At 37.1% G+C, this 22,614-nt stretch overlaps 1 protein-coding gene across 14 annotated transcripts in view; it reads right to left on the reverse strand.

The window, feature by feature from the left end:
* DISP1 (dispatched RND transporter family member 1) overlaps positions 1-22,614 on the reverse strand; it is a 198,829-nt gene that overhangs the window by 159,304 nt on the left and 16,911 nt on the right. For 4 of the 14 annotated variants that reach the window (XR_007723431.1, XR_007723432.1, XR_007723433.1 and 1 more), the window contains 2 exons: positions 19,247-19,343; positions 17,083-17,400 (listed from right to left, as the gene is read on the reverse strand). The exons of 6 other annotated variants lie outside the window; for them this stretch is intronic. The gene's annotated coding sequence lies outside the window, so the exon portion shown is untranslated. 4 more of the 14 variants (XR_007723437.1, XR_007723434.1, XR_007723436.1 and 1 more) reach the window with 4 other exon arrangements.

Genomic DNA, 22,614 nt, shown 5'->3' on the forward strand with positions numbered 1-22,614 from the left:
TTATCACTGCTCAAAAGAAATTTCTTCCCCTTCCTTCATTAGAGAAGATCTCTCCCCTGCCTTATTTCCATGTTTCATTCTATTCTCAATTAGGATACAGATCACTCAGTAAATTTTTACAAGCCATACCACATTAGAAATTTGAAATAGACTACTCTATAAAGAAATGGTTTAGCAAGTAAATACTGTAAATAAGATACATGTAATAAAAGCTAAACCTTTTGAAAAAAAATTTTAAATAATGTCATTTATTTCAGAAGTACCTATATAATTCCAACTGAACTAATTACAAGTCACTGTTATTTATTCTTTAAAGGATTTCCACTCAGAATCTTCTACTTTGGACTATTTTGTTGGTACAATTTTAGATACAGTATTTGCAGTGATAACACTGCATTTCTTTAAAAACTATTGTTTTTTTTTTTTAATACTATCTTGGATTTGCCTAGCTTCCTTGATTAGTCAAAAATAATGAGGTTTACCATTCTCTCATTATATATCAAGTGAGAGATTAAAGTCCTTGGTAAGTAATAGGTCTATAAATGCAAGGTCCAATGTTATATAAATTCAAGGAAGATGCATTGTACCTCAAATTTCTAATAACTTTTAAATGCCATTCCTAAAATCCATTTATTAACTATGAATGAACTAATAATGGCATATTTTTGATGGGCTACTTTTCTGAAACCTCATCAAAATAACAGATCTACTGTTATACTGTCACAGAATATAGCATTATATACCAAAGAGCCGTCTGTGGAGCACAAAGTGCATTAGACAACCACAAGATTAGGAAAGAAAAGGTTCTGAGGTCAAACAATGTGGGAAATGTTGAGCTAAACAAAATTAAATCCATTTTTATTACCACAGGACTTCTTAGTACCATTAATAAATTATGTATACTGTGACTCTCCAAAGCCTGTGTGTTAACAGATGCATGTTTGTATGTTGGGAGGGGCAGTATTTATGCAATTGTTCCTCTATTTATGATTATAAAACCATATTACAGCAAGCCATCTCCCATGGAACATACTTTGGAAAATACTAATATACATGGACCACTGTCACTATTGATTGCTGTTTTTGATATTTAACAGAAATCAATTTCTGCCAGATACTATATTTATAAAAGTACTAATTATTTAGGGAAAGAGAGAAGGCATAAAAAGAAAGTGTAGCTATTATCTCCTTCTAAAACAGTAATACCTAAAAGAACAAATAGTGTTCTGTCCATATTTAACCCTTCTGCTGTGGCTATAGAATAAAACAGACAATTCCTTTTTTTTTTTTTTTAATGACAGGTTTTATTTAACAGATGCCTCAGTGAATTTGGACATCTCATTTTTAATTAGGCTATCTGAGGGCTTTAAACAATCAAAATACCAAAAAATATCGCAAAAGGCTTTTAAAAAGAGCTGCATATAGCAGTAAATAAAATGTAAATTTAAGCACCTTGATTTGTAAACTATCAAACACAAACTTAAACTAGACTAGAGTTTGAATCTTCAGACCTCTTTCCTAGACCACTAAACAAGGCAAAGAATAGAAACACTCCAGTTCCTCAGGTACCAAAATAGCAGATATGGGCATTACCAGGTTCAAAATTCATTAGGTACTTATCACAAATGACAAAAATAATTGAAAGATGTCTAAAATTCCAATTCCTCTGGATTCCACCTCCCATTTTTCCTCTGATATTTCAGAGATGCTTCAGTCAGAAAGAATACTTTACCAATACCAACAGAAAGAAAAGCACTCCAACAGTCACACATACATATTCCATCACATTTTGAAATAATGCCAAATTTTACCAATATCAACATTTTATGAATATAATTGTTAGCATACAGACATCAAATACGTTTATAATAAATATCACTTTTTAAAATAAAACAGTATACTCACTAAAGAGCTTGATGATAAAAGACAAGTACAGTGAATATTACCATTTGAAAATTTCAATTTTAATAAAATTTACTGTAAATAACAACAAAAGCCTCACTAGTAAGGGCAGTCTTCTGGAGATGGAAATAATTTTTAGAGCTGGTACTTTTTTATTTTGAGATGGAGTCTCGCTTTGTCGCCCAGGCTGGAGTGCAGTGGCCGGATCTCAGCTCACTGCAAGCTCCGCCTCCTGGGTTCACGCCATTCTCCTGCCTCAGCCTCCCGAGTAGCTGGGACTACAGGCGCCCGCCACCTCGCCTGGCTAGTTTTTTGTATTTTTTAGTAGAGACGGGGTTTCACCGTGTTAGCCAGGATGGTCTTGATCTCCTCGTGATCCGTCCGTCTCAGCCTCCCAAAGTGCTGGGAAGAGCTGGTACTTTTTAAAAATAGGAGTCTGTCTAGTGTAATGGTTAAACACATAAACTTTGGAACTCAGACATGAGTTCACGTCCCAGCTATGACACTTACTAGCGGGATAACCTTGAGTGAGTACCTAACTTCTCTGTGCCTCAGTTTCCTCTTGTAAATGGAATATTAGCAGTAACCACCTTATAGGGTTTTTATGAGGATTAAATGGTTTTTAATTTAAACACTAGGTACACAGAACAGCACTAGGTACACAGTAAACAATGTATAAATGTTTGATAAACACATCTTTGTTTATGTGTTATGAGAGCCTACTAAAAAATAAAACTACTTAAAATAATGTATAATGAGCTTTTAAAAGAAGTCAAATATGTACAGAAAGAAAATAAAATATGCTAACAAAAGAAAAATTTACAGATGAAAAAGGTATGTATCCCACTACACTCATTAGCATACACACACAGATTTAGTCATTAATTCATTCATTCTTTCAAACATATATTAATAGCATTTTATATGTCTGGCACTGTGCTATGTAATGGAATCACAATGATAAATAAGATAAAATCTCTGTCCAAGATTAATCAGGTGCTCTACTCACCTTTGCATTTATTATTATAATAATTTGATGACAGTTGTATATATATAGTATGTAACTAAATGGTATAACTATGCACAAAATTGGGGTTTTGTAATTATTTTTATTTTTTTAAGAACCCTTCTAAACATACTACAAACAAAAGCTGACCACTAGTGATACAGAGGGAGAATAAACATATCTAATCACGTTTTTTATTAACTCTTGTCTCAGAACTCAGTTGCTAAAGAATGTTGGAAATAATAACCTAGCTTTGGTAGCTAATCTTAAACTAATACTATTTTTGGTTATCAAATAATTTCCTCATTCTGAGAAAAACAAACAAAGAGTAATTTGAAGCATGTAGTTTGCTTCTTTCCTCTTAGGCAAATTGGTGGTTTTCCTCACATCCTCAAACTTCTTTTATGGGTAGACTGATACTTTTCAACCTGCATTGCAGCGCTATGACATAGGTATCTTCTTTTTAACTAGGCCACTTACATCTTACAACTCTAGATTAGATTACTTAAGTATACACCATATCCACAAAACTTCAATCAATACAAATAAATGTTCAAATGGTATTTGAAAGAAAACTTTTACAAATATATAAAAAGTATTAAGTCTACAGTCCTTTTAAGATCAGACAGTAATGACCAAAATGATTATCTTCCTCTTCATGCTTTTGGTAGTTGACATTAGCAGCATATTCCTAAACTTAAATATTTAGGAAATGTGATAATACATTTTTAAGAATAGTCACTTAAACTTTCAGATTTCTCCATGCCTTGCTAGAATATTCCACTAGAGAAAATTAGTTGCCTCTGTTTATCTTTAAGTAAATTGATTTTTCTTAGTTTTTAATTGTGGTAAAATACATATTAACATAAAATTTTCCATCTTAAATGGCAATTTAAGTGTACAGTTCAGTAGTGGACCAACATTCACATTGTCATGCAAACAGTCTCCAGAACTTTTTCATCTTGCAAAACTGAAACTCTATATCCATTACACAGCTCTCCATTTCTGCCTTCCCCCAGTCACTGGCAACCACCCTTCTACTTTGTTTCTGTGACTATGACCACTGCAAGTACCTCATATAGGTAAAATCACACAGTATTTGCCTTTTTGTACCTGGCATATTTCACACAGCACAATGTCCTCAAGGTTCATCCATGTTGTAGCATGTGTCAGAATTTCCTTCCTCTTCAAGGTTAAATACTATTCCATTGTATGTAATGTCACATTTTGTTTATCCAGTCATCTAGGAATACTTGGGTTGCTTCCACCTTTTGGCTATTATGAATAATGCTGCTACAGATATGAGCATAAACTGATTTTTAATTGATTCATCAAAGTTTATACTGTCAGCATTATTGGATGGTACATATGAAAGGCAAGAAAAATAAATACAAAATAGATTTATCATATGGTTTTAATTTTTTTTTTTTGGAGACATAGTCTTGCTCTGTCACCCAGGCTGGAGTGCAGTGGCGCAATCTCAGCTCACTACAACCTCAGCCTCCTGGGTTCAAGCGATTCCTTTGCCTCAGCCTCTCGAGTAACTGGGATTACAGGTGTGTGCCACCACGCCCAGCGAATTTTTGTATTTTTAGTAGAGACAGGTTTCACCATGTTGGCCAGACTGGTCTCAATCTCTTGACCTCGTCATCACCCACTTCAGCCTCCCAAAGTGTTGGGACTACAGCCGTGAGCCCACCATGCCCGGCCTATCATATATATATTTTTTTAAAGCGTGTTCCTTTCCATGGAATAACATAAAAAAACAGAATATAACAAAAAGTCCATTTTTTTGTTTGAATTGTCATGAAGTTCTATTTCTTTCACAATTAAGTTTAAAAGTATATCAAGTCAATTAAATGGTATCTTAGTCCACTTTGTGTTACTATAACAAAATAACATAGACTGAGTAATTTATAAAGAAAATAAACTTATTTATTTTTATTATTATTTTTTTTTTTGAGACGGAGTCTCTGTCGCCCAGGCTGGAGTGCAGTGGTGTGATCTCTGCTCACTGCAAGCTCCGCCTCCTGGGTTCACGCCATTCTCCTGCCTCAGCCTCCCGAGTAGCTGCGACTACAGGCGCCCGCCACCATGCGCAGCTAATTTTTTGTATTTTTAGTAGAGACAGGGTTTCACCGTGTTAGCCAGGATGGTCTCGATCTCCTGACCTCGTGATCCACCTGCCTCGGTCTCCCAAAGTGCTGGGATTACAGGCATGAGCCACTGCACCCAGTCAGAAATGTACTTCTTACCATTCTGAGGCTGGCAAGTAAAAGGTCAAGAGGCCCATTCTGCTGAGGGCCTTCTTGCTGCATCATAACATGGTACAAGGGCAAGTAGGCATGCAAGAGAGAGAGACCACAAGAGTAAGCTGAGCTCATTTTTATAATAACACATTCTCTTGACAACTCACTTCCTAGAGAACTAATTCTCTATATAATGGCATGAATCCTTTTATGACGGTTCTGCCCTATGACTGAGTCACCTCTTAAAGTTCCCACCTCTTAATACTGTTATACTGGCAATTAAACTTCCAACACATAAACTTTTGGGGAACACATTCAAACCATACCAAATGGTAATTAATTTTTATTTCTAACATAAACATATATCAAAACACTCTTTTTTTTTTTAAGTCAGGGTCTTGCTCTGTCACCCAGGTTAGAGTGTGGTGGCACAATCACACTTCACTACAACATTGATGTCCCAGGTTCAAGCAATCCTTCTATTTTAGCCTCCAAAGTAGCTGGGACTACAGCTGTATGCCACCATGCCTGGCTAATTCATTTTTCTGTAGAGATGGGGTCTCACTGTGTTGCCCAGGCTAGTCTTGGAACTCCTGGGTCTCATGTGATCCGCCCACCTCCACCTTCCAAAGTGCTGGGATTACAGGCGTGAGCCACTGCACCCAGCCCAGCAAATACTCTTACAATTTTATGAGAAAGCTTAAAACAATGCCTGGCACTTTCATTAAACACCCTTAAAACTTCACTAATTCACATTTTTTCAAGCTCCATATTTCAAAGAGAAAACCTAAGATATCTGTTTTTAAGAAGTATTTAATCACATAATCAATGAAAGCTGCTTAAAGGCTTAAAATATCAAGGATGAGAAATTATTAAGTCTTGTACAATACTAAGCCAAGCTTTTCTATTAGACAAATGTGCTTATGAAATGGACATAATACATATATACATATGTCACAGCACTTGCTTCATCTTCTAGTTAATAACATTATTATTCTGTGTTCAATAATCCTAAAAGCTTAAATTATACCATTTAATTTCCATACCAAACTGGTGCTATTGTATAGCATTAGATATGCTACCTCATAGTATTCTTCTCCGAGCACTACTCAACAATAAATGCACTATTGGTCCTCATATTTACCTGGTAATTCCTTCCTTTAAGAAGTTTCAAGATTGTTTACTATGCTGCCACTGGAAAAAAATATGAAGTATCTACATGTACTTATATGGAAAGAAATCTAAAATTCATTGTTCATGAAAAAGCCAAACTGCCAAGACAATTCTAAAAAGACACTCAAGTTTCTCAGAGGGGTCCGAATGGGAAGGTTAGTAGAAAAATACCTGTTCTTTTCGCTTCAAAACCCCATAGGGGATTTTTAAGGCAGTGAAACTATTCTATATGAACTGTGATGCTGGATACACATAAAATGATAACATTTGTCAAAACCCATAGAATAGTACAATAAAAGAATGAATCTTAAGGTAAACTTATGGCCTTTAGTTAATGTATCAATGTTTATTCATCAATTGTAACAAATATATCACATTGATGAGGATGTTAATAATAGAGGGTAACTGGAAGGGAAAGAATTAGGGGGTATAGGAAAGCTCAGTACTTTCCACTCAATTTTTCTATGAGCCTAAAACTGGTCTAAAAATAGTCTACTGATTAATAAAAATGAAAGAAAAGTGTAGTTATATTTTTCAATGACAAGTATAAGAAATATCTCTCTCATAATATGGGAAATAAAATTTTTTAATGTTAAGAACTCTTGGCCAGGCACAGTGACTTACGCCTGTAATCCCAGCACTTTGGGAGGTCGAGGTGGGTGGATCACTTGAGTTCAGAGTTCGAGACCATGCTGGGCAACATGGCAAAACTCTGTCTCTACTAAAAATACAAATATTAGGCAGGCGTGGTGGTACATGCCTGTAGTTCCACCTGTTTGGGAGGCTGAAGTGGGAGGATGGCTTGAGCCTGGGAGGCAGAGGTTGCAGTGAGCCGATTATGCCACTATACTGCAGCCTGGGTGACAGAGAGAGATCCTGTCTCACACACACACACACATACACACACACAAAAAATAATAATAATACATTTTTAAAAACCTCTAAATTATCATACAATTAATATTCAGATTCAGGAAATGAAATCAATACATACTATCTAATTGCAGGGCTTTCATTCAATGAGAGCACATATTTTGCCATTTAAAGTAGGTTAGTATCCAGAATATAAAAATGCATAGTATATACCAACTAAGAGATATCCTATGCAGGTGGGTCCCGCTTTTACCTCTATATACCAGATACTACACTACAAGGATCTATATACTCCAGATCATTTCTCACCTTTTTTCCCTAAAATGCCTTTTGAGACAGGGTCTCACTATGTTGCTCAGGCTGGTCATGAACTCCTAAGCTCAAGCAATCCTCCCACCTCAGCCTCCCCAGTAAAATGAGACTGCAGGCCCATGCCATTCCACCCAGATTAAGGTCCTTTTTTGACCTTTTTTTCTCTATCATGTTCTCCCATAAAGTTTTAATACCTGAGTTTCTCCTCGTTTAGAAAAATAATAATAAAACATTTTAAAAATTTTAATATCATAGATATACAATTATTTTGTATTATTATGAATAGCCAATCCCTCCATAAACTAAATTGCAATCTCTTGTTTCTATATCTTAAGGACCAAAAAGACGTAGTCAATTCTAATCAGCCCTTCTAAAATTTAATTGAGGATACTCTATATTGCACATAAGAGAGTTCAGAGAAGAGTTACTAAAGGTTTTGATAAATACTCCCAAATTGTTCATTAATGATTGTACTGTAAAACCCTACCTATCTAAAATATGCAATACTTATTTCAGAAAAAAATGGAGAACATGTCAAATATTATAACTTTTTGATGTATCAATAGTTTTTAACAGTATTTTTTACTTTGTTTATAGCAAATAGTACTTCTGCAATGGGAAAACCTTTATAATAAACAGTTTTAACTAGCTTGATTAAGCATTTGACACTTTTCCAATTTTCTTATTTAAATACAATTAATTTGCCATTCCATCAAAAGTGAAAAAGACAAGACTATGGCAAGAAGATAAAATCGTCATCAAGTAGAAACATCATAGGAATGGAAGAAAAGACCAAGTTCACCAAAGAAAAGTAAAAATAACTATTATCAATATTCAAGGAGAGAGATCCAGTATAGCATAGTGTTTTAAGAATGTGACTCAAGAAACAGAATGCATGGGTTTAAATGCCAGCTCTGTCTTTTCTTAGTTATAAAATAAGGCAAGTAACTTAACTTGTCAAAGACTCAGCTACTTTATCTGGAAAATGAAGATACCAAAAGTCATTATCACACAGGTTGTGATCAAATGAGATAATGCCTCTAGCACAGAGACTGGTACCCAATAAACACCCAATAAATGTTAAAGACACAAAGACAGATGTATCAATATGTGGCACTAAGTAGGGCCCTTATAGCTCCTCAATTGCTCTACTTGGTAGGAACACTGCTCTTGAGCCATAGGGCATGCAGGTACACAGCCCCACTGTTTTCCATGAAGGTATCATTTGAATGATGACCAACTCATTACACAGAAGCCTTGTTCACAATATAGAAATTAACACTAATATTATGGAATATAAAAGAATAATCAAGAAACGGACAGTCATACATGAATATTGAACTGTATGACACCAGGGTCAGCATTCTGCTTACGAAGGCACAGAACCCTGAGAGTTGGATGATACATTTAAAAATCTTGAATCTCTGGAGTCACAGAGTCCCAGGAACTATCAGATCCTGCAGAAATTAGCCTTTCCTTTGCTCAAGATGAAGCACATGCCTCTTCCTTACAAGATAACCTATGTCTTCCCAGATCTACCTCCACCTCTGGTTCTTGACCTCCAGACCAATCACAAATAACCATGTTTGGGAAGTGCTGAATCTGCTGAGGAGGAAAAGGTCTATATGGCTGAAAGAGCTGCACAACTTAGTCAACATGTAAAGCAAGAGCTGGAAGAACAGACTTAAGGCTGGATTCTGAAGACACTGGACCAAGGGAAATAGAATATGAAGTTGGATAAAAGAAGACTTACCTAACTGAGAGCACTCTCCCATTATACTGAATTTAACACCCTGACAAGGCCCCTGGAAATGATACTACAATATTAAGATGGCTCTTGAAAGTTTGGAAAAAGTGGAGGCACACAGTAAGTGAAGGAGAAATGGCAGAACTGCTGTGGCAGATAGTAAATTTAGGGAATGAAAGGTTCCAAAGAAGTGGCCATGCTAGAGAGTCTATATGAAGGAAGGCTGAAAACTGCCTACTGACTATTGAGAGGGCCCAAACGGCATTACATTTCCCAAAGCATAAGCAATACACCGATGAAAAGGGCAACCATATTCCTGAGCTCAGTAGTGGCTGTCCTCATAATAGGAGATACTATGAGAAGCTGGGCTCCTTGAAGTTCAAAGACCTGGCCCCCGTACCTAGATTTGGGACTTCTTTGCAGGTTAATCCCAGGTCTGGAGCTCCCCATAGGATCGACTGGTGTCTTGGATGCAGCTGCACTATGGATTAGCTTCTCCTTCTGTTGAATCTGCTTCACAATCCTTCATTTCCCCACAGGGGTTGGTTGCCAAGAGGACTGCCGAAAAAATCTCCTGCATGCAAATTTCTGCCTCAAATCTGTGTATTCCCTGCAGAACCAGACCTAGGGCATTCTCAAATATCTCAAAATGCTGGATTAAATCAAACAAACATTCCTTTAAATGCATAGTAAGAAATTAAACATTCAGAGGCCAAAAACAAGACAGGAACTGTAATCCAGAACAGTAAGCAGAAACTGATTATGGTTACTCAGGGGAGATTTACCAGCCTCAATAACCAAGACATTTGAATCTTAATACCTATTAACTGGCTGGAATGAGCACCAACCCTGGGACACAGAAAGTTAGAACTAAAAGACCCTCATAAAACCAAATTCCCCAAGTAAACATAACTATCTTGGTCTAGGTTCTAGGTGAACAAAAAAATTCTACACCAATAACTTAAATCCTGGGCCAGCCTTCACAATGGTTTGAAGTTCAAGTTTATACCACCTGTATGATCCAAGAAATTCAAGGCTCAGAAATGTATAAAAAGGGTGATCCCAGGCTGATAATATTCCTGAGATAACTAGCAGAAGCAAATGTAAAACTATTCCAGACCCATAGAATTCCCATATTTAAAAAAAGCGTCACTAAAGATAAGCTCATAATCTAAAGCTGTAACGCACAAGAAGAAATAATTCACCATAAGGGGACAGCAGACACAAAAATTAGTAGGATTAGACATTAAAAAATTTCAACTGATAGTGCAGATGGAAATTATAAAATAAGTATATTTAAAATTATTAAACACATAAGAGACATTATAAAACATGGGAGAAAAAGAAAGACAATAAAAGACCAGAAAAAAAAAAAAAAAAAAAAAAAAAAAGACAATATCAAAAGACCAGGCAGATCTGAGGGAAAGGAAAAAACAAACAGAATTTTATATGAGCATTGAAATAAAAAAAAATACACACTGGGTCAAACTGCAGATTAGATACAGATAAAGAAATAATTAGTTTTTAAAAGGAAAATAGAGTTTAGGAAATTACTTAGAATGCAGAACAGAGATAAGGAGACAGAAAATAAGCAAATGGGACTAAGAAATACATAGGAGAGGATGAAAATGTCTAGCAAAATCTTCTATCAAATCAAGAAAGAATACAAAGGGAAAAAAAAAGCAACGTTTGAACAGATAATAGTTGAGAATTTTCCAAAAATGAAAGCCATTAATCATCAGATTGAGGAATCACCAGCATAACATATCCCAACTAAGACACAAAGAAATTACAAAACACCAGTGACTAACAGGATATCTCAAAAGACCAGACAACACTGTCTCAAGATGAAGAAACTACAAGGTACACTAAAAACAAAAATTAAACAAACATAATAATAGCACATTAAGGAGAAGACTCTATGCTTGTATTATTGTCATTCAATAAGCATATGTGGAAAAGGGAAATCAGATGAAACAGCATATGAAGGAAGAAAACATAGAACCCTTCCTCTAAGAAAGAGGCATCTTGTCAGGCAACCAGGAATACAATTATTTTTTTTCTCAGGATTCATTAAGACAAGAGAAAGGAGGTAAGGAAGGATGAAAGAGAAAGGGAGAAGAAAAGTTTCTTTAGGAGGGACTACCAAAAGGTAGAATTAAAAAGTCTCTAAAGGCAAAGAAAAAAAAAAAGAACGAACGAAAAAAAGGCTGGGCACAGTGGCTCAGACCTGTAATCTCAGAACTTTGGGAGGTGGAAGCAGGAGGATCCCTTGAGCCCAATAGTTCGAGACCAGCGTAGACAACATGGCAGCACCTGTCTCTACAAAAATAAAAATAATAAAAATTAGCCAGGCACGGTGGTATGAGCCTATAGTCCCAGCTACTCAGGAGGTGAGGTAAGAGGACCACTTGAGCCCAAGAGTTCAAAGGCTGCAGTGAGCCCTGTTCACACCTGGGCGACAGAGCAAGACCCTGTCTCAAATAAAGAAAAAACAACAAGAAAGTTAAAAGCAAAAAACAATCACAACTAAAGGATATTGTGGTTACCTCCCCAACATCCATGTTCCCTATTTTAATTTCTGAGTATCACTCCTGACACACATTCTATAAATTTTGGGGAAATATCACTACCCTTGCTCTAGAAATGGGACATGAGACTCAGATACAAGTTACTCAGTGCAAATGCTCCACCTTACTGGTTCAAGGGTCAGCAAGGACTTAATTCAAGCCAGTAGGTCTAGACATGTTTTCTAGAAATTTCTCGGAAAGAAACTCTCTCTTCAACTGAATGATGTGATATGAAATATGATACCTGGAACTCCTGTAGCCATTTTGCAACTGTAAGGGAAGTCAGACTAAAAACAAAGATTAGAGCAGAGCTGAGAGAACTGCAGAGCAACAGAGCCACAGACTTGACCAAACAATATCTGAAGACTGACCTCTCTCTAAACTTTCCAGTTAATTAATAAATCCCCTTTCTTGTTTTAGCTAGGTATATTTACTATTATTTTGCAACTAAAAGCATTCTATTGGATACACATGGCACAAGGTTAAAGCTCTATTTGATTGATCACAAAAATTTCCTCTGATTTAGACTCAATATTGAGCTATGAAGTAGAAATTTATTATGTTAATAAATACATGTTGTTTTTCAGAAATGGCTTAGGAAGAAAAACAAGACTCTGCCTTACATTGGAGATTTTCAGCAGACACACAACTGTAATTTGCCAGGTGCCAGGAAAACTGACCTTTCCCAACATCACAGGCCCTGTATGTGCTAACACAAATTGTGCAGAAAGGGGCAAAGATGCTGCAGCCAAATGGAAAATAGGACATTCTTAAATGAAGTTTGCTTCTGGAGAAATCCATATAGCACCAAACTCTTAAGTCTTTTTATTTTCATGCTATTTTGTTTAAATTGTCTCAATTTTTAAAAATCGAAGGATTTCTAATTAAAAATCAAAGACTGGATACATGCATTTATCTTCACTTGCTCCCAAAACCCCACTAACATGACAGTAAAGAAATGTTAAAAATTATAAACACTGAAGATAATGGCTGGAAGAGATAAAAGAAAACAAAAAAGTTAATAAAAGCTTGGAAGATGCAAAGCAGAAGTATAGTTTCTGACTTAGCAGAACAGAGAAAGTTGAAACATAACGTGTAGTTAAGAGAGAGACACCAGCCAGCCATGGTGGCTCATGCCTGTAATCCCAGCACTTCGAGAGGCTAAGGCAGGTGGATTGCTTGAGCCCAGGATTTTGAGACCAGCCTGGGCAACAGAAAAACCCAATCTCTACAAAAAATACAAAAATTAGCCAGGTGTGGTGGTGCATGCCTGTAGTTCCAGCTACTTGGGAGGCTGAGATGGGAAGAACTGCTTAATCCCACAAGGTCAGGGCTGCAGTGAGCCAAGATAGCACCACTGCATTCCAGCCTGGGTGAAAAAGCACAAGGCACTATCTCCACATGCACACAAAAAAGGAATACCAACAAGAAAATAATTCACAATAAAGAGTCCAGAAATGGGGCAGAGTTATGGGTAAGGCTAAAATCAGAAGGATGACAGAAAGTCCACATAAGGAACAATTAGATTTTAGATGCCCTGTTGGGTGTGGTGGCTCATGCCTGTAATCCCAGCACTTTGGAAGGCCAAGGCAAGACGATCACTTGAGCCCAGGAGTTCAAGACCAGCCTAGGCAACATGGAGACTGTCTTTACAAAAAATTTTAAAAATTAGCCAGGCTTGGTGGCGCATGCCCATAGTCCCAGCTACTGAGGAGGATGAGGTGGGAGGATCACTTGAGCCCAGGAGGTCAAGGCTGCAGTAAGCTGTGATTGTGCCACGGCACTCCAGCCTGGGCAACAGAGCGAGACTCTGTCTCAAAAAAAAAGAGATTTTAGATGTCCCTCTACAACTCTGTGACTTGCATTCTGGCAGGAGAAAAGCAGTTTACTCTCTAGAAAAAAAAAAAAAAAAAAAACTGAATCAGACAGATACCAGACTCTGGGACTACAAGCACAACTGAGTGTGAGGATAAGATACCGTACTGAAGGCCAGGCACGGTGGCTCACGCCTGTAATCCTAGTACTTTGGGAGGCTGAGGTGTGTGGATCACTTGGGGTCAGGAGTTCAAGAACCAGTCCGGCCAACATGGTGAAACTCCATCTCTACTAAAAATACAAAAATTAGCCAGGCATGGTGGTGGGCATGCCTATAATGCCAGCTACTTGGGAGGTTGAGGCACAAGAATTGCTTGAACCTTGGAGGCAGAAGTTGCAGTAAGCCGAGATCATGCCGCTGCACTCCAGCCTGGGTGACAGAGTGAGACTCGGTCTTTAAAAAAAAAAAAAAAAAAAAAAAAAAAAAAAAAAAAAGCCAGATACTGTACCGAAGACAGGGAGATTCAATTTATACAGTGGTCCCTGATTTATAATAGTTCGATTTTACCATGGTGGGAAAAGAATATGCATTCAGTAGAAACTGTACTTTTGGTATGGTATGACCATTCTGGTTTTTATTTTCAGTACAGTTTTCAATAAATTACATAAAGTATTCGCTCTTTATTATAAAATAGGCTTTCTGCTAGATGATTTTGCCAAATTGTAGGCTACTATAAGTGTTCTGAGCACATTTAAGATAGGCTAGATTAGGCTTCATTAAGTTAGGTGTACTAAATGCATTTATATATTTTTTTTTTGAGACAGAGTCTCGCTCTGTCACCCAGGCTAGAGTGCAGTGGCGCAATCTCAGCTCACTGCAACCTCCAGCTCCTGGGTTCAAGCAGTTCCCCTGCTTCAGCCTCCCGAGTAACTGGGACTACAGGCGCCCGCCACTACGCCTGGCTAATTTTTTGTATTTTAGTAGAGACAGGGTTTCACCATGTTGGCCAGGATGGTCTTGATCTCTTGACCTTGTGATCCGCCCACCTCAGCCTCCCAAAATGCTGAGATTACAGGCATGAGCCACTGTGCCCGCCTCTAAGTGCATTTTTGACTTATGATATTCTCAACTTCCAATGGGTTCATCAGGATATAATGCTACTGTAAATTAAAGAGCATTTCTATACTAAGCAGTGAGATCACTCTCTACCTCTCAGTTCTCTTCCTTTGTTTAACTGTCAGAAACTAGTAGCAACTTGTACCTCCCAGGCAGGAGAAAGACTCTTCTTTGGAAAGAGAAAACAGCCCAAGAGAAAAGGCTATAGATAACTGGTCCCTAACCTTTTTGGCACTAGGAAGCGATTTCATGGAAAACAATTTTTCCACAGACAGTGTGGGTGGGGGCAATGGTTTCAGTAGGAAACTGTTCCACCTCAGATCATCAGGCATTAGATTCTCATAAGGAGCTTGCAACCTAGATCCCTTGTATGCACAGTTCACAACAGAGTTCACACTCTATGATAATCTAATGCCGCTGCTGATCTGACAGGAGGCAGAGCTCAGGCCTGCCACTCACCTGCTGTGTGGCCCAGTTCCTAATGGGCCACAGACTGTTACCAGTCTACAGCCTGGGAGTTGGGGACCCCTGCTATAGATATTAAGAGTCAGCAATGTCTCAATAAAATAAATCTGATATTCAACTAACAGCCCTACAGTGAAACCCATGCACACAGAGTTTCCAAGATTTTTAGTATTAGCTAAATGTTTGAGGACCAACCAAGGAATGCTCCTATCATGAAATAAAGAAACCAAATCAAACAGAAAAACAAACAAAAATACAATGCACAAAGAAATTATTTTTTAAAAACTAAAATTATTTGGACAGAGGTGAAATTATAACCACAAAACAGTAATAGACTATAAAAATGAATGCTCAGAAAAGAAGAAAAGGCTTTGAAAAGTTTACTTATAATATTTTTGAGACACGGTCTCACTCTGTTGCACAGTGGCACAATCATAGCTCACTGTAACCTCTAACTCTGAGCTCATGCAATCCTCCTGCCTCAGCTTCCTGAGTGGATAAGACTACAGACATGTACCAATGCACCATGCTAATTTTTTTTTTTTTTGTAGATGGGGTCTCACTATGTTGCCCAGGCTAGTCTTTTAACTTCTGGCCTCAAGTGATCCTTCTACCTGGGGCTCCCAAAGTACTGAGATTAAAGGCATAAGCCATCGTGCTCAGCTGAAAAATTTAAATGAGAGCAGAACATTTAAAAATATATAACAATAACATTGGAAGAAAAGGCTTAGAAAATCTCCCAGACACTAGAAAAGTAAAAATTAGAAAATCAAAATCCAGGAGTTCAAATATTAGACAAAAGAAATTCTAGAAAAGAAAAAATGAGAATAAAATTTATCAGGGATATAATACAAGATAATTTCCCATAAACTCCAAGAAAACAAGTTTTAGAAAAACAGTAAATGTAATCATAATCACTGAGTAGCTCAAGTATGAATAATACATAATTTTAACAGTGAAGACACTAACCAAAAATAGTGATAACTCCATTAGGGAAAGAAAGTTGAGGGGGAAAGGGAAAAAACTTAAGTATAAAAAAGCTAAATCTTCCTTTGCCTTATTAGTAAGTCAACATACATCATTAAAATGCAAAAAATTTTAAATGGCAGCATAATATCGAGAGGATTATAAGTAGTTGCCTCTGGGGATAACCATTCAGGGATGAGAAAGGGTGGACCAGGGAACCAATGTTTTTCATTATATGCATTATGTCATATTTGAGTTTTTAACATTAATTAAACCTATAAACTAACCTTTGTGAGAAACAATGTTTTATAACATTAAGTAACAAGAAATAGCTCTCCATAAATTTTATGGTATTTTGGTCTTAATTAAACTGTTTCTCATAAAAGTCTTCTTGCCCATTTCTTATTTTTTCATTCTAGATAAATTATATTTTTGGTTACCATTATGAATGACACTATAAAATTTTGTTCTCTAACTGGCTATTGCTAGTTATTTTATATACTTCTGTTAAATTGTTAAGAATCCTTGTTTTAATTGTTCTTAAATCCACTGATAATAGAAACTATTTCCATGATCGTTACATTTAGCATTGCTCCCCACCCACAATAGATGGGAAGCAAATATTTAACAAATGATAGATAACACTGCTAGAGCACCTACTAATAATGTGTCACCCACTAAACTAGGCAATTTATAATCTCTAGCCTTCACAACTCTTAGGTACCCCCCCCCCCCCCCCCCCCCCCCCCCCCCCCCCCCCCCCCCCCCCCCCCCCCCCCCCCCCCCCCCCCCCCCCCCCCCCCCCCCCCCTGTAAGGTAGCGTTTTGTTTAGGCCACTAGGTAGACTAATCAGCCGTAACAAAGAAATACCAAAAAAAACCAAGGGCTTAAAGAAGATAGAAGTTTATTTCTCTCTCACATAACAGTGCAAAAGTAAATGGATAACCTAGGGTGGAGAGTCAGCTCTGCTCCAGGGAACCCAGACTAGCCAGTCAGTTCTGCCGTCTTCATCAATTGGCGTCCATCTCTGGATCCAAGACTGCTGCTTTAATTCTTGTCATTTCCCAGCCAAAGAGAAAAAAGAAAAGAGGACATCCAGGACACATGGGTTTTTCTTTAAGAAGATGACCCAAAAAGTTGCCCGCATCTCTTCCTTGCACATCCCAATGGCCCAAACTTACTGGGCCCAATCTACCAGCATCTACCTGGGAAACACAGTTGGAAACACTTGGGTAGTCATGGGCTAGCTTAAACTTCAGGCAGGACTAGAAATTTTATTTCTGAAAAGAAGAAACGCAGAATGGCTACTGGAGTATATCTGGCAGTCTCTGTCATAGGTAGGTATTATAATCCCTATTAAAGATAAGAAAATTGAAAATCAGAGTTATTTGCCTACGGCCACATAGCCAGCAATGATTAAGCCAGGATTCAACTCCTCTTCTGTCTCTGGATCCCATACTATCTCCCTGCTAAATCATGCTAAATAACCATATATATATATATATATATTCTTTTTAATTTCTTGCTCAACTGGATGATTCTAACCAAATAGTCTTGGGTGTCCTCCTTAATACTATTTGTTTTATTACAAAATTTCCTTCCCTTAGGTGGAAAGGACCTTGATATTTAATTCTAATGCTCTCATTTTACACAGTAACTAAAACTCAGAGATTAAATGAGTTGTTTAAGGTCCCATAGCCAGTTACTGAAAAAAAAGGGCAAGTAGAGACCCTGGGTTCCTGATTTTCATTCCAGTGCTCTTTTCACTATCCTATTCTATCTTCTAGTGAAAATAAAGTTTGTCTGTCATAATTATAGCCATTCCCAGATGTTAAATGGTTTAAAATGATAATTTTTTTTCTTCCAAATGATAAGAAAGCACTAGTTCCAAGCAGATATTAAAGTTTGGTCACACATTACCACTTCTGTACATTTACTGAGAATTCATAAAGTAATGTTGTCTTTGGACTAGCATAAAGCTACAGGAAGAAACCTTCACAGTCACAGTAGTTTCTCTGTGTATCTCTAAAACCTAGCATTCTTACTTACAAACATCATGAGAGTAAAAGAATTTAAGCCTGTTTTTTCCCCCAATTATGTTTACCTTCATTTCATGGTCACTTAAAGATTCTGGTACCAAGTGTGCCCTCAGAAAATAAAACAACTTATTCCTCCTATCTCAAAAGTCAAAATTATTCGTAGTCCACTAAAAGCTCTATTTGCTACTACTATCTTAAATACAAAATAGAGATCTAGGAAGTCTGCTGAATTAAGTTCAAATTTTTTAAAAATTTATTTATTTATTTTTTGAGACAAGAGTCTCACTCTGTCTGCCAGGCTGGAGTGCAGTGGCACGATCTCGGCTCACTGCTACCTCCTCTGCCTCCCAGGTTCAAGCAATTCTCTTGCCTCAGCCTCCCAAGTAGCTGGGATTACAAGGCATGTGCCACCACACCGGCTAATTTTTGTATTTTTAGTAGAGACAGGGTTTCACCATGTTGGCCAGGCTGGTCTCAAACTCCTGATCTCAGGTAATCTGCTTGCCTCGGCCTCCCAAAGTGCTGGGATTACAGGCGTGAGCCACCGCGTCCGGCCACTCGATTTTTAAATAGATGTCAAGGTTGCCTAAAAGTAGTATAAAAATTTGTCATTGCATACAACTTCTTTCCAGCTTCTCTCCTTCCTACTCCAGTAACAAGCTCCCCACTGAGATAATTCCAAATGCACCTGGTATTTTGCATTTAAACAAAATACATTTAAAATCATGTGGGAAAAAATTTTAAATATTTGCGAGGAAACAAATTTTTTACATTGTTCATGTCATATAGCATGGTAGTGCTCATTGAGACTGGAAAATCAACTGTATTACCAAAGATTTTTTTAAAAAAGAAAAAAACTCCAATACGGAGTGAATATGATATAATAGGGATGTTCTATAGTCTGAATGAATCAAATTTAGTGTAAGAGAACCATTAATTATCTATGCCAAGTATACAAATATAATCCAAGTAAAATTAAAGAGTAAATGACCCTTTCAAAATTTGAAATTACCTTTTAAATGAAGCTGCTTCTGACAGCTTGGTATATGCCTTTTGAGTTACTAAATATAATTCAACAGAAATAAGATGGTGTCTGCTCTCTCAGAAATCTATGAAAGGAAAACATAATATATATTTAGTCTAAAAACAAACACCGAAACCCACAAGACCAACAACATTTGGAATGTTCATACTATATCAATAGTACTGTCAAATGATATACAAATAATTATACATTAAGCCTAGATCAAAAAATAATAATTCCCACCATTAACTGAATCCCTACTGTGCACTTAGTACTGCACTAGGTACTTCACATGCATTGTTTTGCATCCTAACAACAACTCTGCAAGGGAAGTATTATTCTACTTTAAGGCATGGGAAAAACAGAGTCAAGTAAGTTGGATAACTTGCTCAATATCGCACAGCTCATGTGTAACACAGCCTGGATGAGTCAAATAATTCACTCTCAGAAAACTAATTTGAAGGGTATATTTAACCTACTAAAAAGAATTATAGGGATACTATCTGAAAATATAATCTTATCTATCCTCTATCACCACAGGAATGCTGATTTACATACATAAAAATATAAACAGGGTACCATTTTTTAAAGCAGTCTGAATTTCCATGTATAAGCTTAGTGTGCCCTACCTGGCTGTGACAGAATGTTTCAATAGTAAGACCTCGTGTATGCCTTTACGGTCTAGATCTTTCCCTGGACCCAACCCAAACTCCTATTCTGGCTTCTTCATTCAACTGCTATTCCTAAATTCCTGCCTATCTCTCTAAGTTTTACTGAAACATTTTTCATTTCAGGTTCCCATCTATTATCTTGTTTCTTTTTATTTGTGGCAGAAATAGAACTAAAAGAGAATCCCATTGTAACCACCCTCCCTCTTTACTTTTAAGGACCAGCCCACAAAGAGTTAGCTTATCTATCCAACTACAGGATAGGGTGCTATGCTCTGTTAATATCTTTTTTTTCTTTTTCTTTTGAAGATGAAGAAAGAATCATCAAATTTCTAAGGAAAGGGGGTAAGCAGAAGAAAAATGTTTTAAAGTTTTGAAACTTAGAAATAAATAAACACCATTCTGTAAGATGCTGCAGATGCAGCAGTACAAAATAGACAAAGTCTGTACTCACAGAGCTTACAACTTAAAAATTTGTGCCTTAGTGTTGTAGTTGCTCCAAATGATACTTAAGACACACTGCATGCCTCCAAAGACTCACCATGTACCAAGGACACTGGGCATTTAAACAGCTCTTTAGAATTTTATAAAATGCTTTCTTGGCATCTCATTTAAGCCTTATTGCAACAACCTCACAACAACCTACGACGGTAATGACTATTCCCTCTTTACTAATAAGAAAACAGATTAAGAACACCTACATTTTGTGGCACAAATAATAAGAGAAAGAGCCAAGGTTCAAGCCTAGGTCTTCTAGCTCCAAATCTACTATACTAAAAGTCTCTGCATAAAAATGAATCTGGCTTCTGTCAAGTTAATTAGAGCTCAGTGCATAACATCTGAAATGAACACCTCATAACTCATACATCATACCATAGTTTTACACAGTCATGGCAAAGCAATGGTCATAGGAGGAAAGCAATTAAAGGGATGTAAATTCTAAAGAACAAGGCACAGCACCAAGCCTTTCCCTTCTCCTCAGGCCAAACCCCATTTCCTATACTCTCCACTGCAAGTCTTGCCACACAGTTTGAATATATAACTGAACTATTCCACAGTATCAGAGATCAAAAGTTAGTTTATAGTAATAAATATGTAGGGTACTAGAGGGTGGTCATGGGGCATACAAATATTAAATACCACTAAATACCACTGATCAGAACCCATAGAAATGTCCTGGAACAAAAAGTAGAGTGTACGGAAGAACCTACTTAATAATACCCACACTTTTGCTACACTAATATGAACAGTAGTGAAGTTATATTTGTGACTTATCTCAACTCTTATCACTTTGTTAAAAGTCTATTCTCAATCAGATATCTATCCTAAACTGTCTATAACAGAGGGTGGAAGTTGTAATTCTGCCTACTCAGTATGCGTTTCTAACCTTCTTTTCTGATTTAAACATCAGCAGCAACAACAAATAAACATCTACCTTGTGTTCGCAGAAGTCAAACACAGAACCCCCATGTCCTCAATTCCTTCCTCCAGTTGAAGAGATAGATGGGTACAAGATTATTTGGGTTGTGATTTATTTAAGGTGTGTTTGGGTTTTAATTTTCAACTTATTTAAATTAAAATTTAATGTGTGTAATCTAATTTAACTTACATTTACTTTCATTTTTTATTTCTTTGAGACAGAGTTTCCCTCTGTCACAAAAGCTGGAGTGCAGCAGTGCAACCTCGGCTCACTGCAACTTCCGCCTCCCGGGTTCAAGTGAGTCTCGTGTCTCAGCCTCCCAAGTAGCTGGGACTACAGGCACGAGCCACCACACCTGGCTCATTTTTTGTATTTTTGGTAGAAACGGGGTTTCGCCATGTTGGCCAGGCTGGTCTCGAACTCCTGACCTCAGGTGATCCACCCGCCTCAGCCTCCCAAAGCGCTGGGATTATAGGTGTGAGCCATTGCCTGGCCTTCCTTTTAATTTTAAATTTGACTTAAAATTAAATTCAAGAATATCCAAAAGAAGTCAAAATAGCTAAAGTAATCCTGCATTTTAAAAGGTCTCAACTAAAAAACTTCTCTGTGAAATACTAAAATTTTTTATATTAATGATAAAATAGTTCTCTATCTCTTAGACCAGTAACCAAAAATGAAAGTTCTTATAACAATTTCTTAGACCTTAACATTAGAAATTTTTATAAAAATCAATGACTTGATGATTTAACAAATTTATCATCACAGATAGACTTAGACCTGTCTGAGAGGGTTAAGAAACTTACACAAGGTCATTAAGCCAACAAGGAGTAAATCAAGACTTAAACTTGGAAGTTTAGTTGCCCCAGGGCCTGTGAGATGAGTCTCACTCTATTGCCCAGGCTGGTGTGCGGTGGTGCAATCTCGGCTCACTGCAACCTCCGCCTCCCACATGCAAGTGATTCTCCTGCCTCAGTCTACCAAGTAGCTGGGATTACAGGTGCCCACCACATTTTTTTTTTATTTTTAGTAGAGACGGGGTTTCATCACATTGGCCAGGCTGGTTTTTAACTCCTGACCTCAAGTGATCCACCCACCTCGACCTCCCAAAGTGCTAGAATTACAGCCATGAGCCACCATGCCCGGCTGCTATGTGATTCTTACCCACTCTACTTTTCTGCTTAATTGGTACCTGGCACACAACTGATACTCAACTGGTTACAAAATGAATAGATGATCAATCACCTCAGTGTTTCACAAACTTCAGAGTT

Source organism: Macaca thibetana, chromosome 1 (assembly GCF_024542745.1).
Source record: "Macaca thibetana thibetana isolate TM-01 chromosome 1, ASM2454274v1, whole genome shotgun sequence".
In the NCBI taxonomy this organism is placed as follows: domain Eukaryota; kingdom Metazoa; phylum Chordata; class Mammalia; order Primates; family Cercopithecidae; genus Macaca; species Macaca thibetana.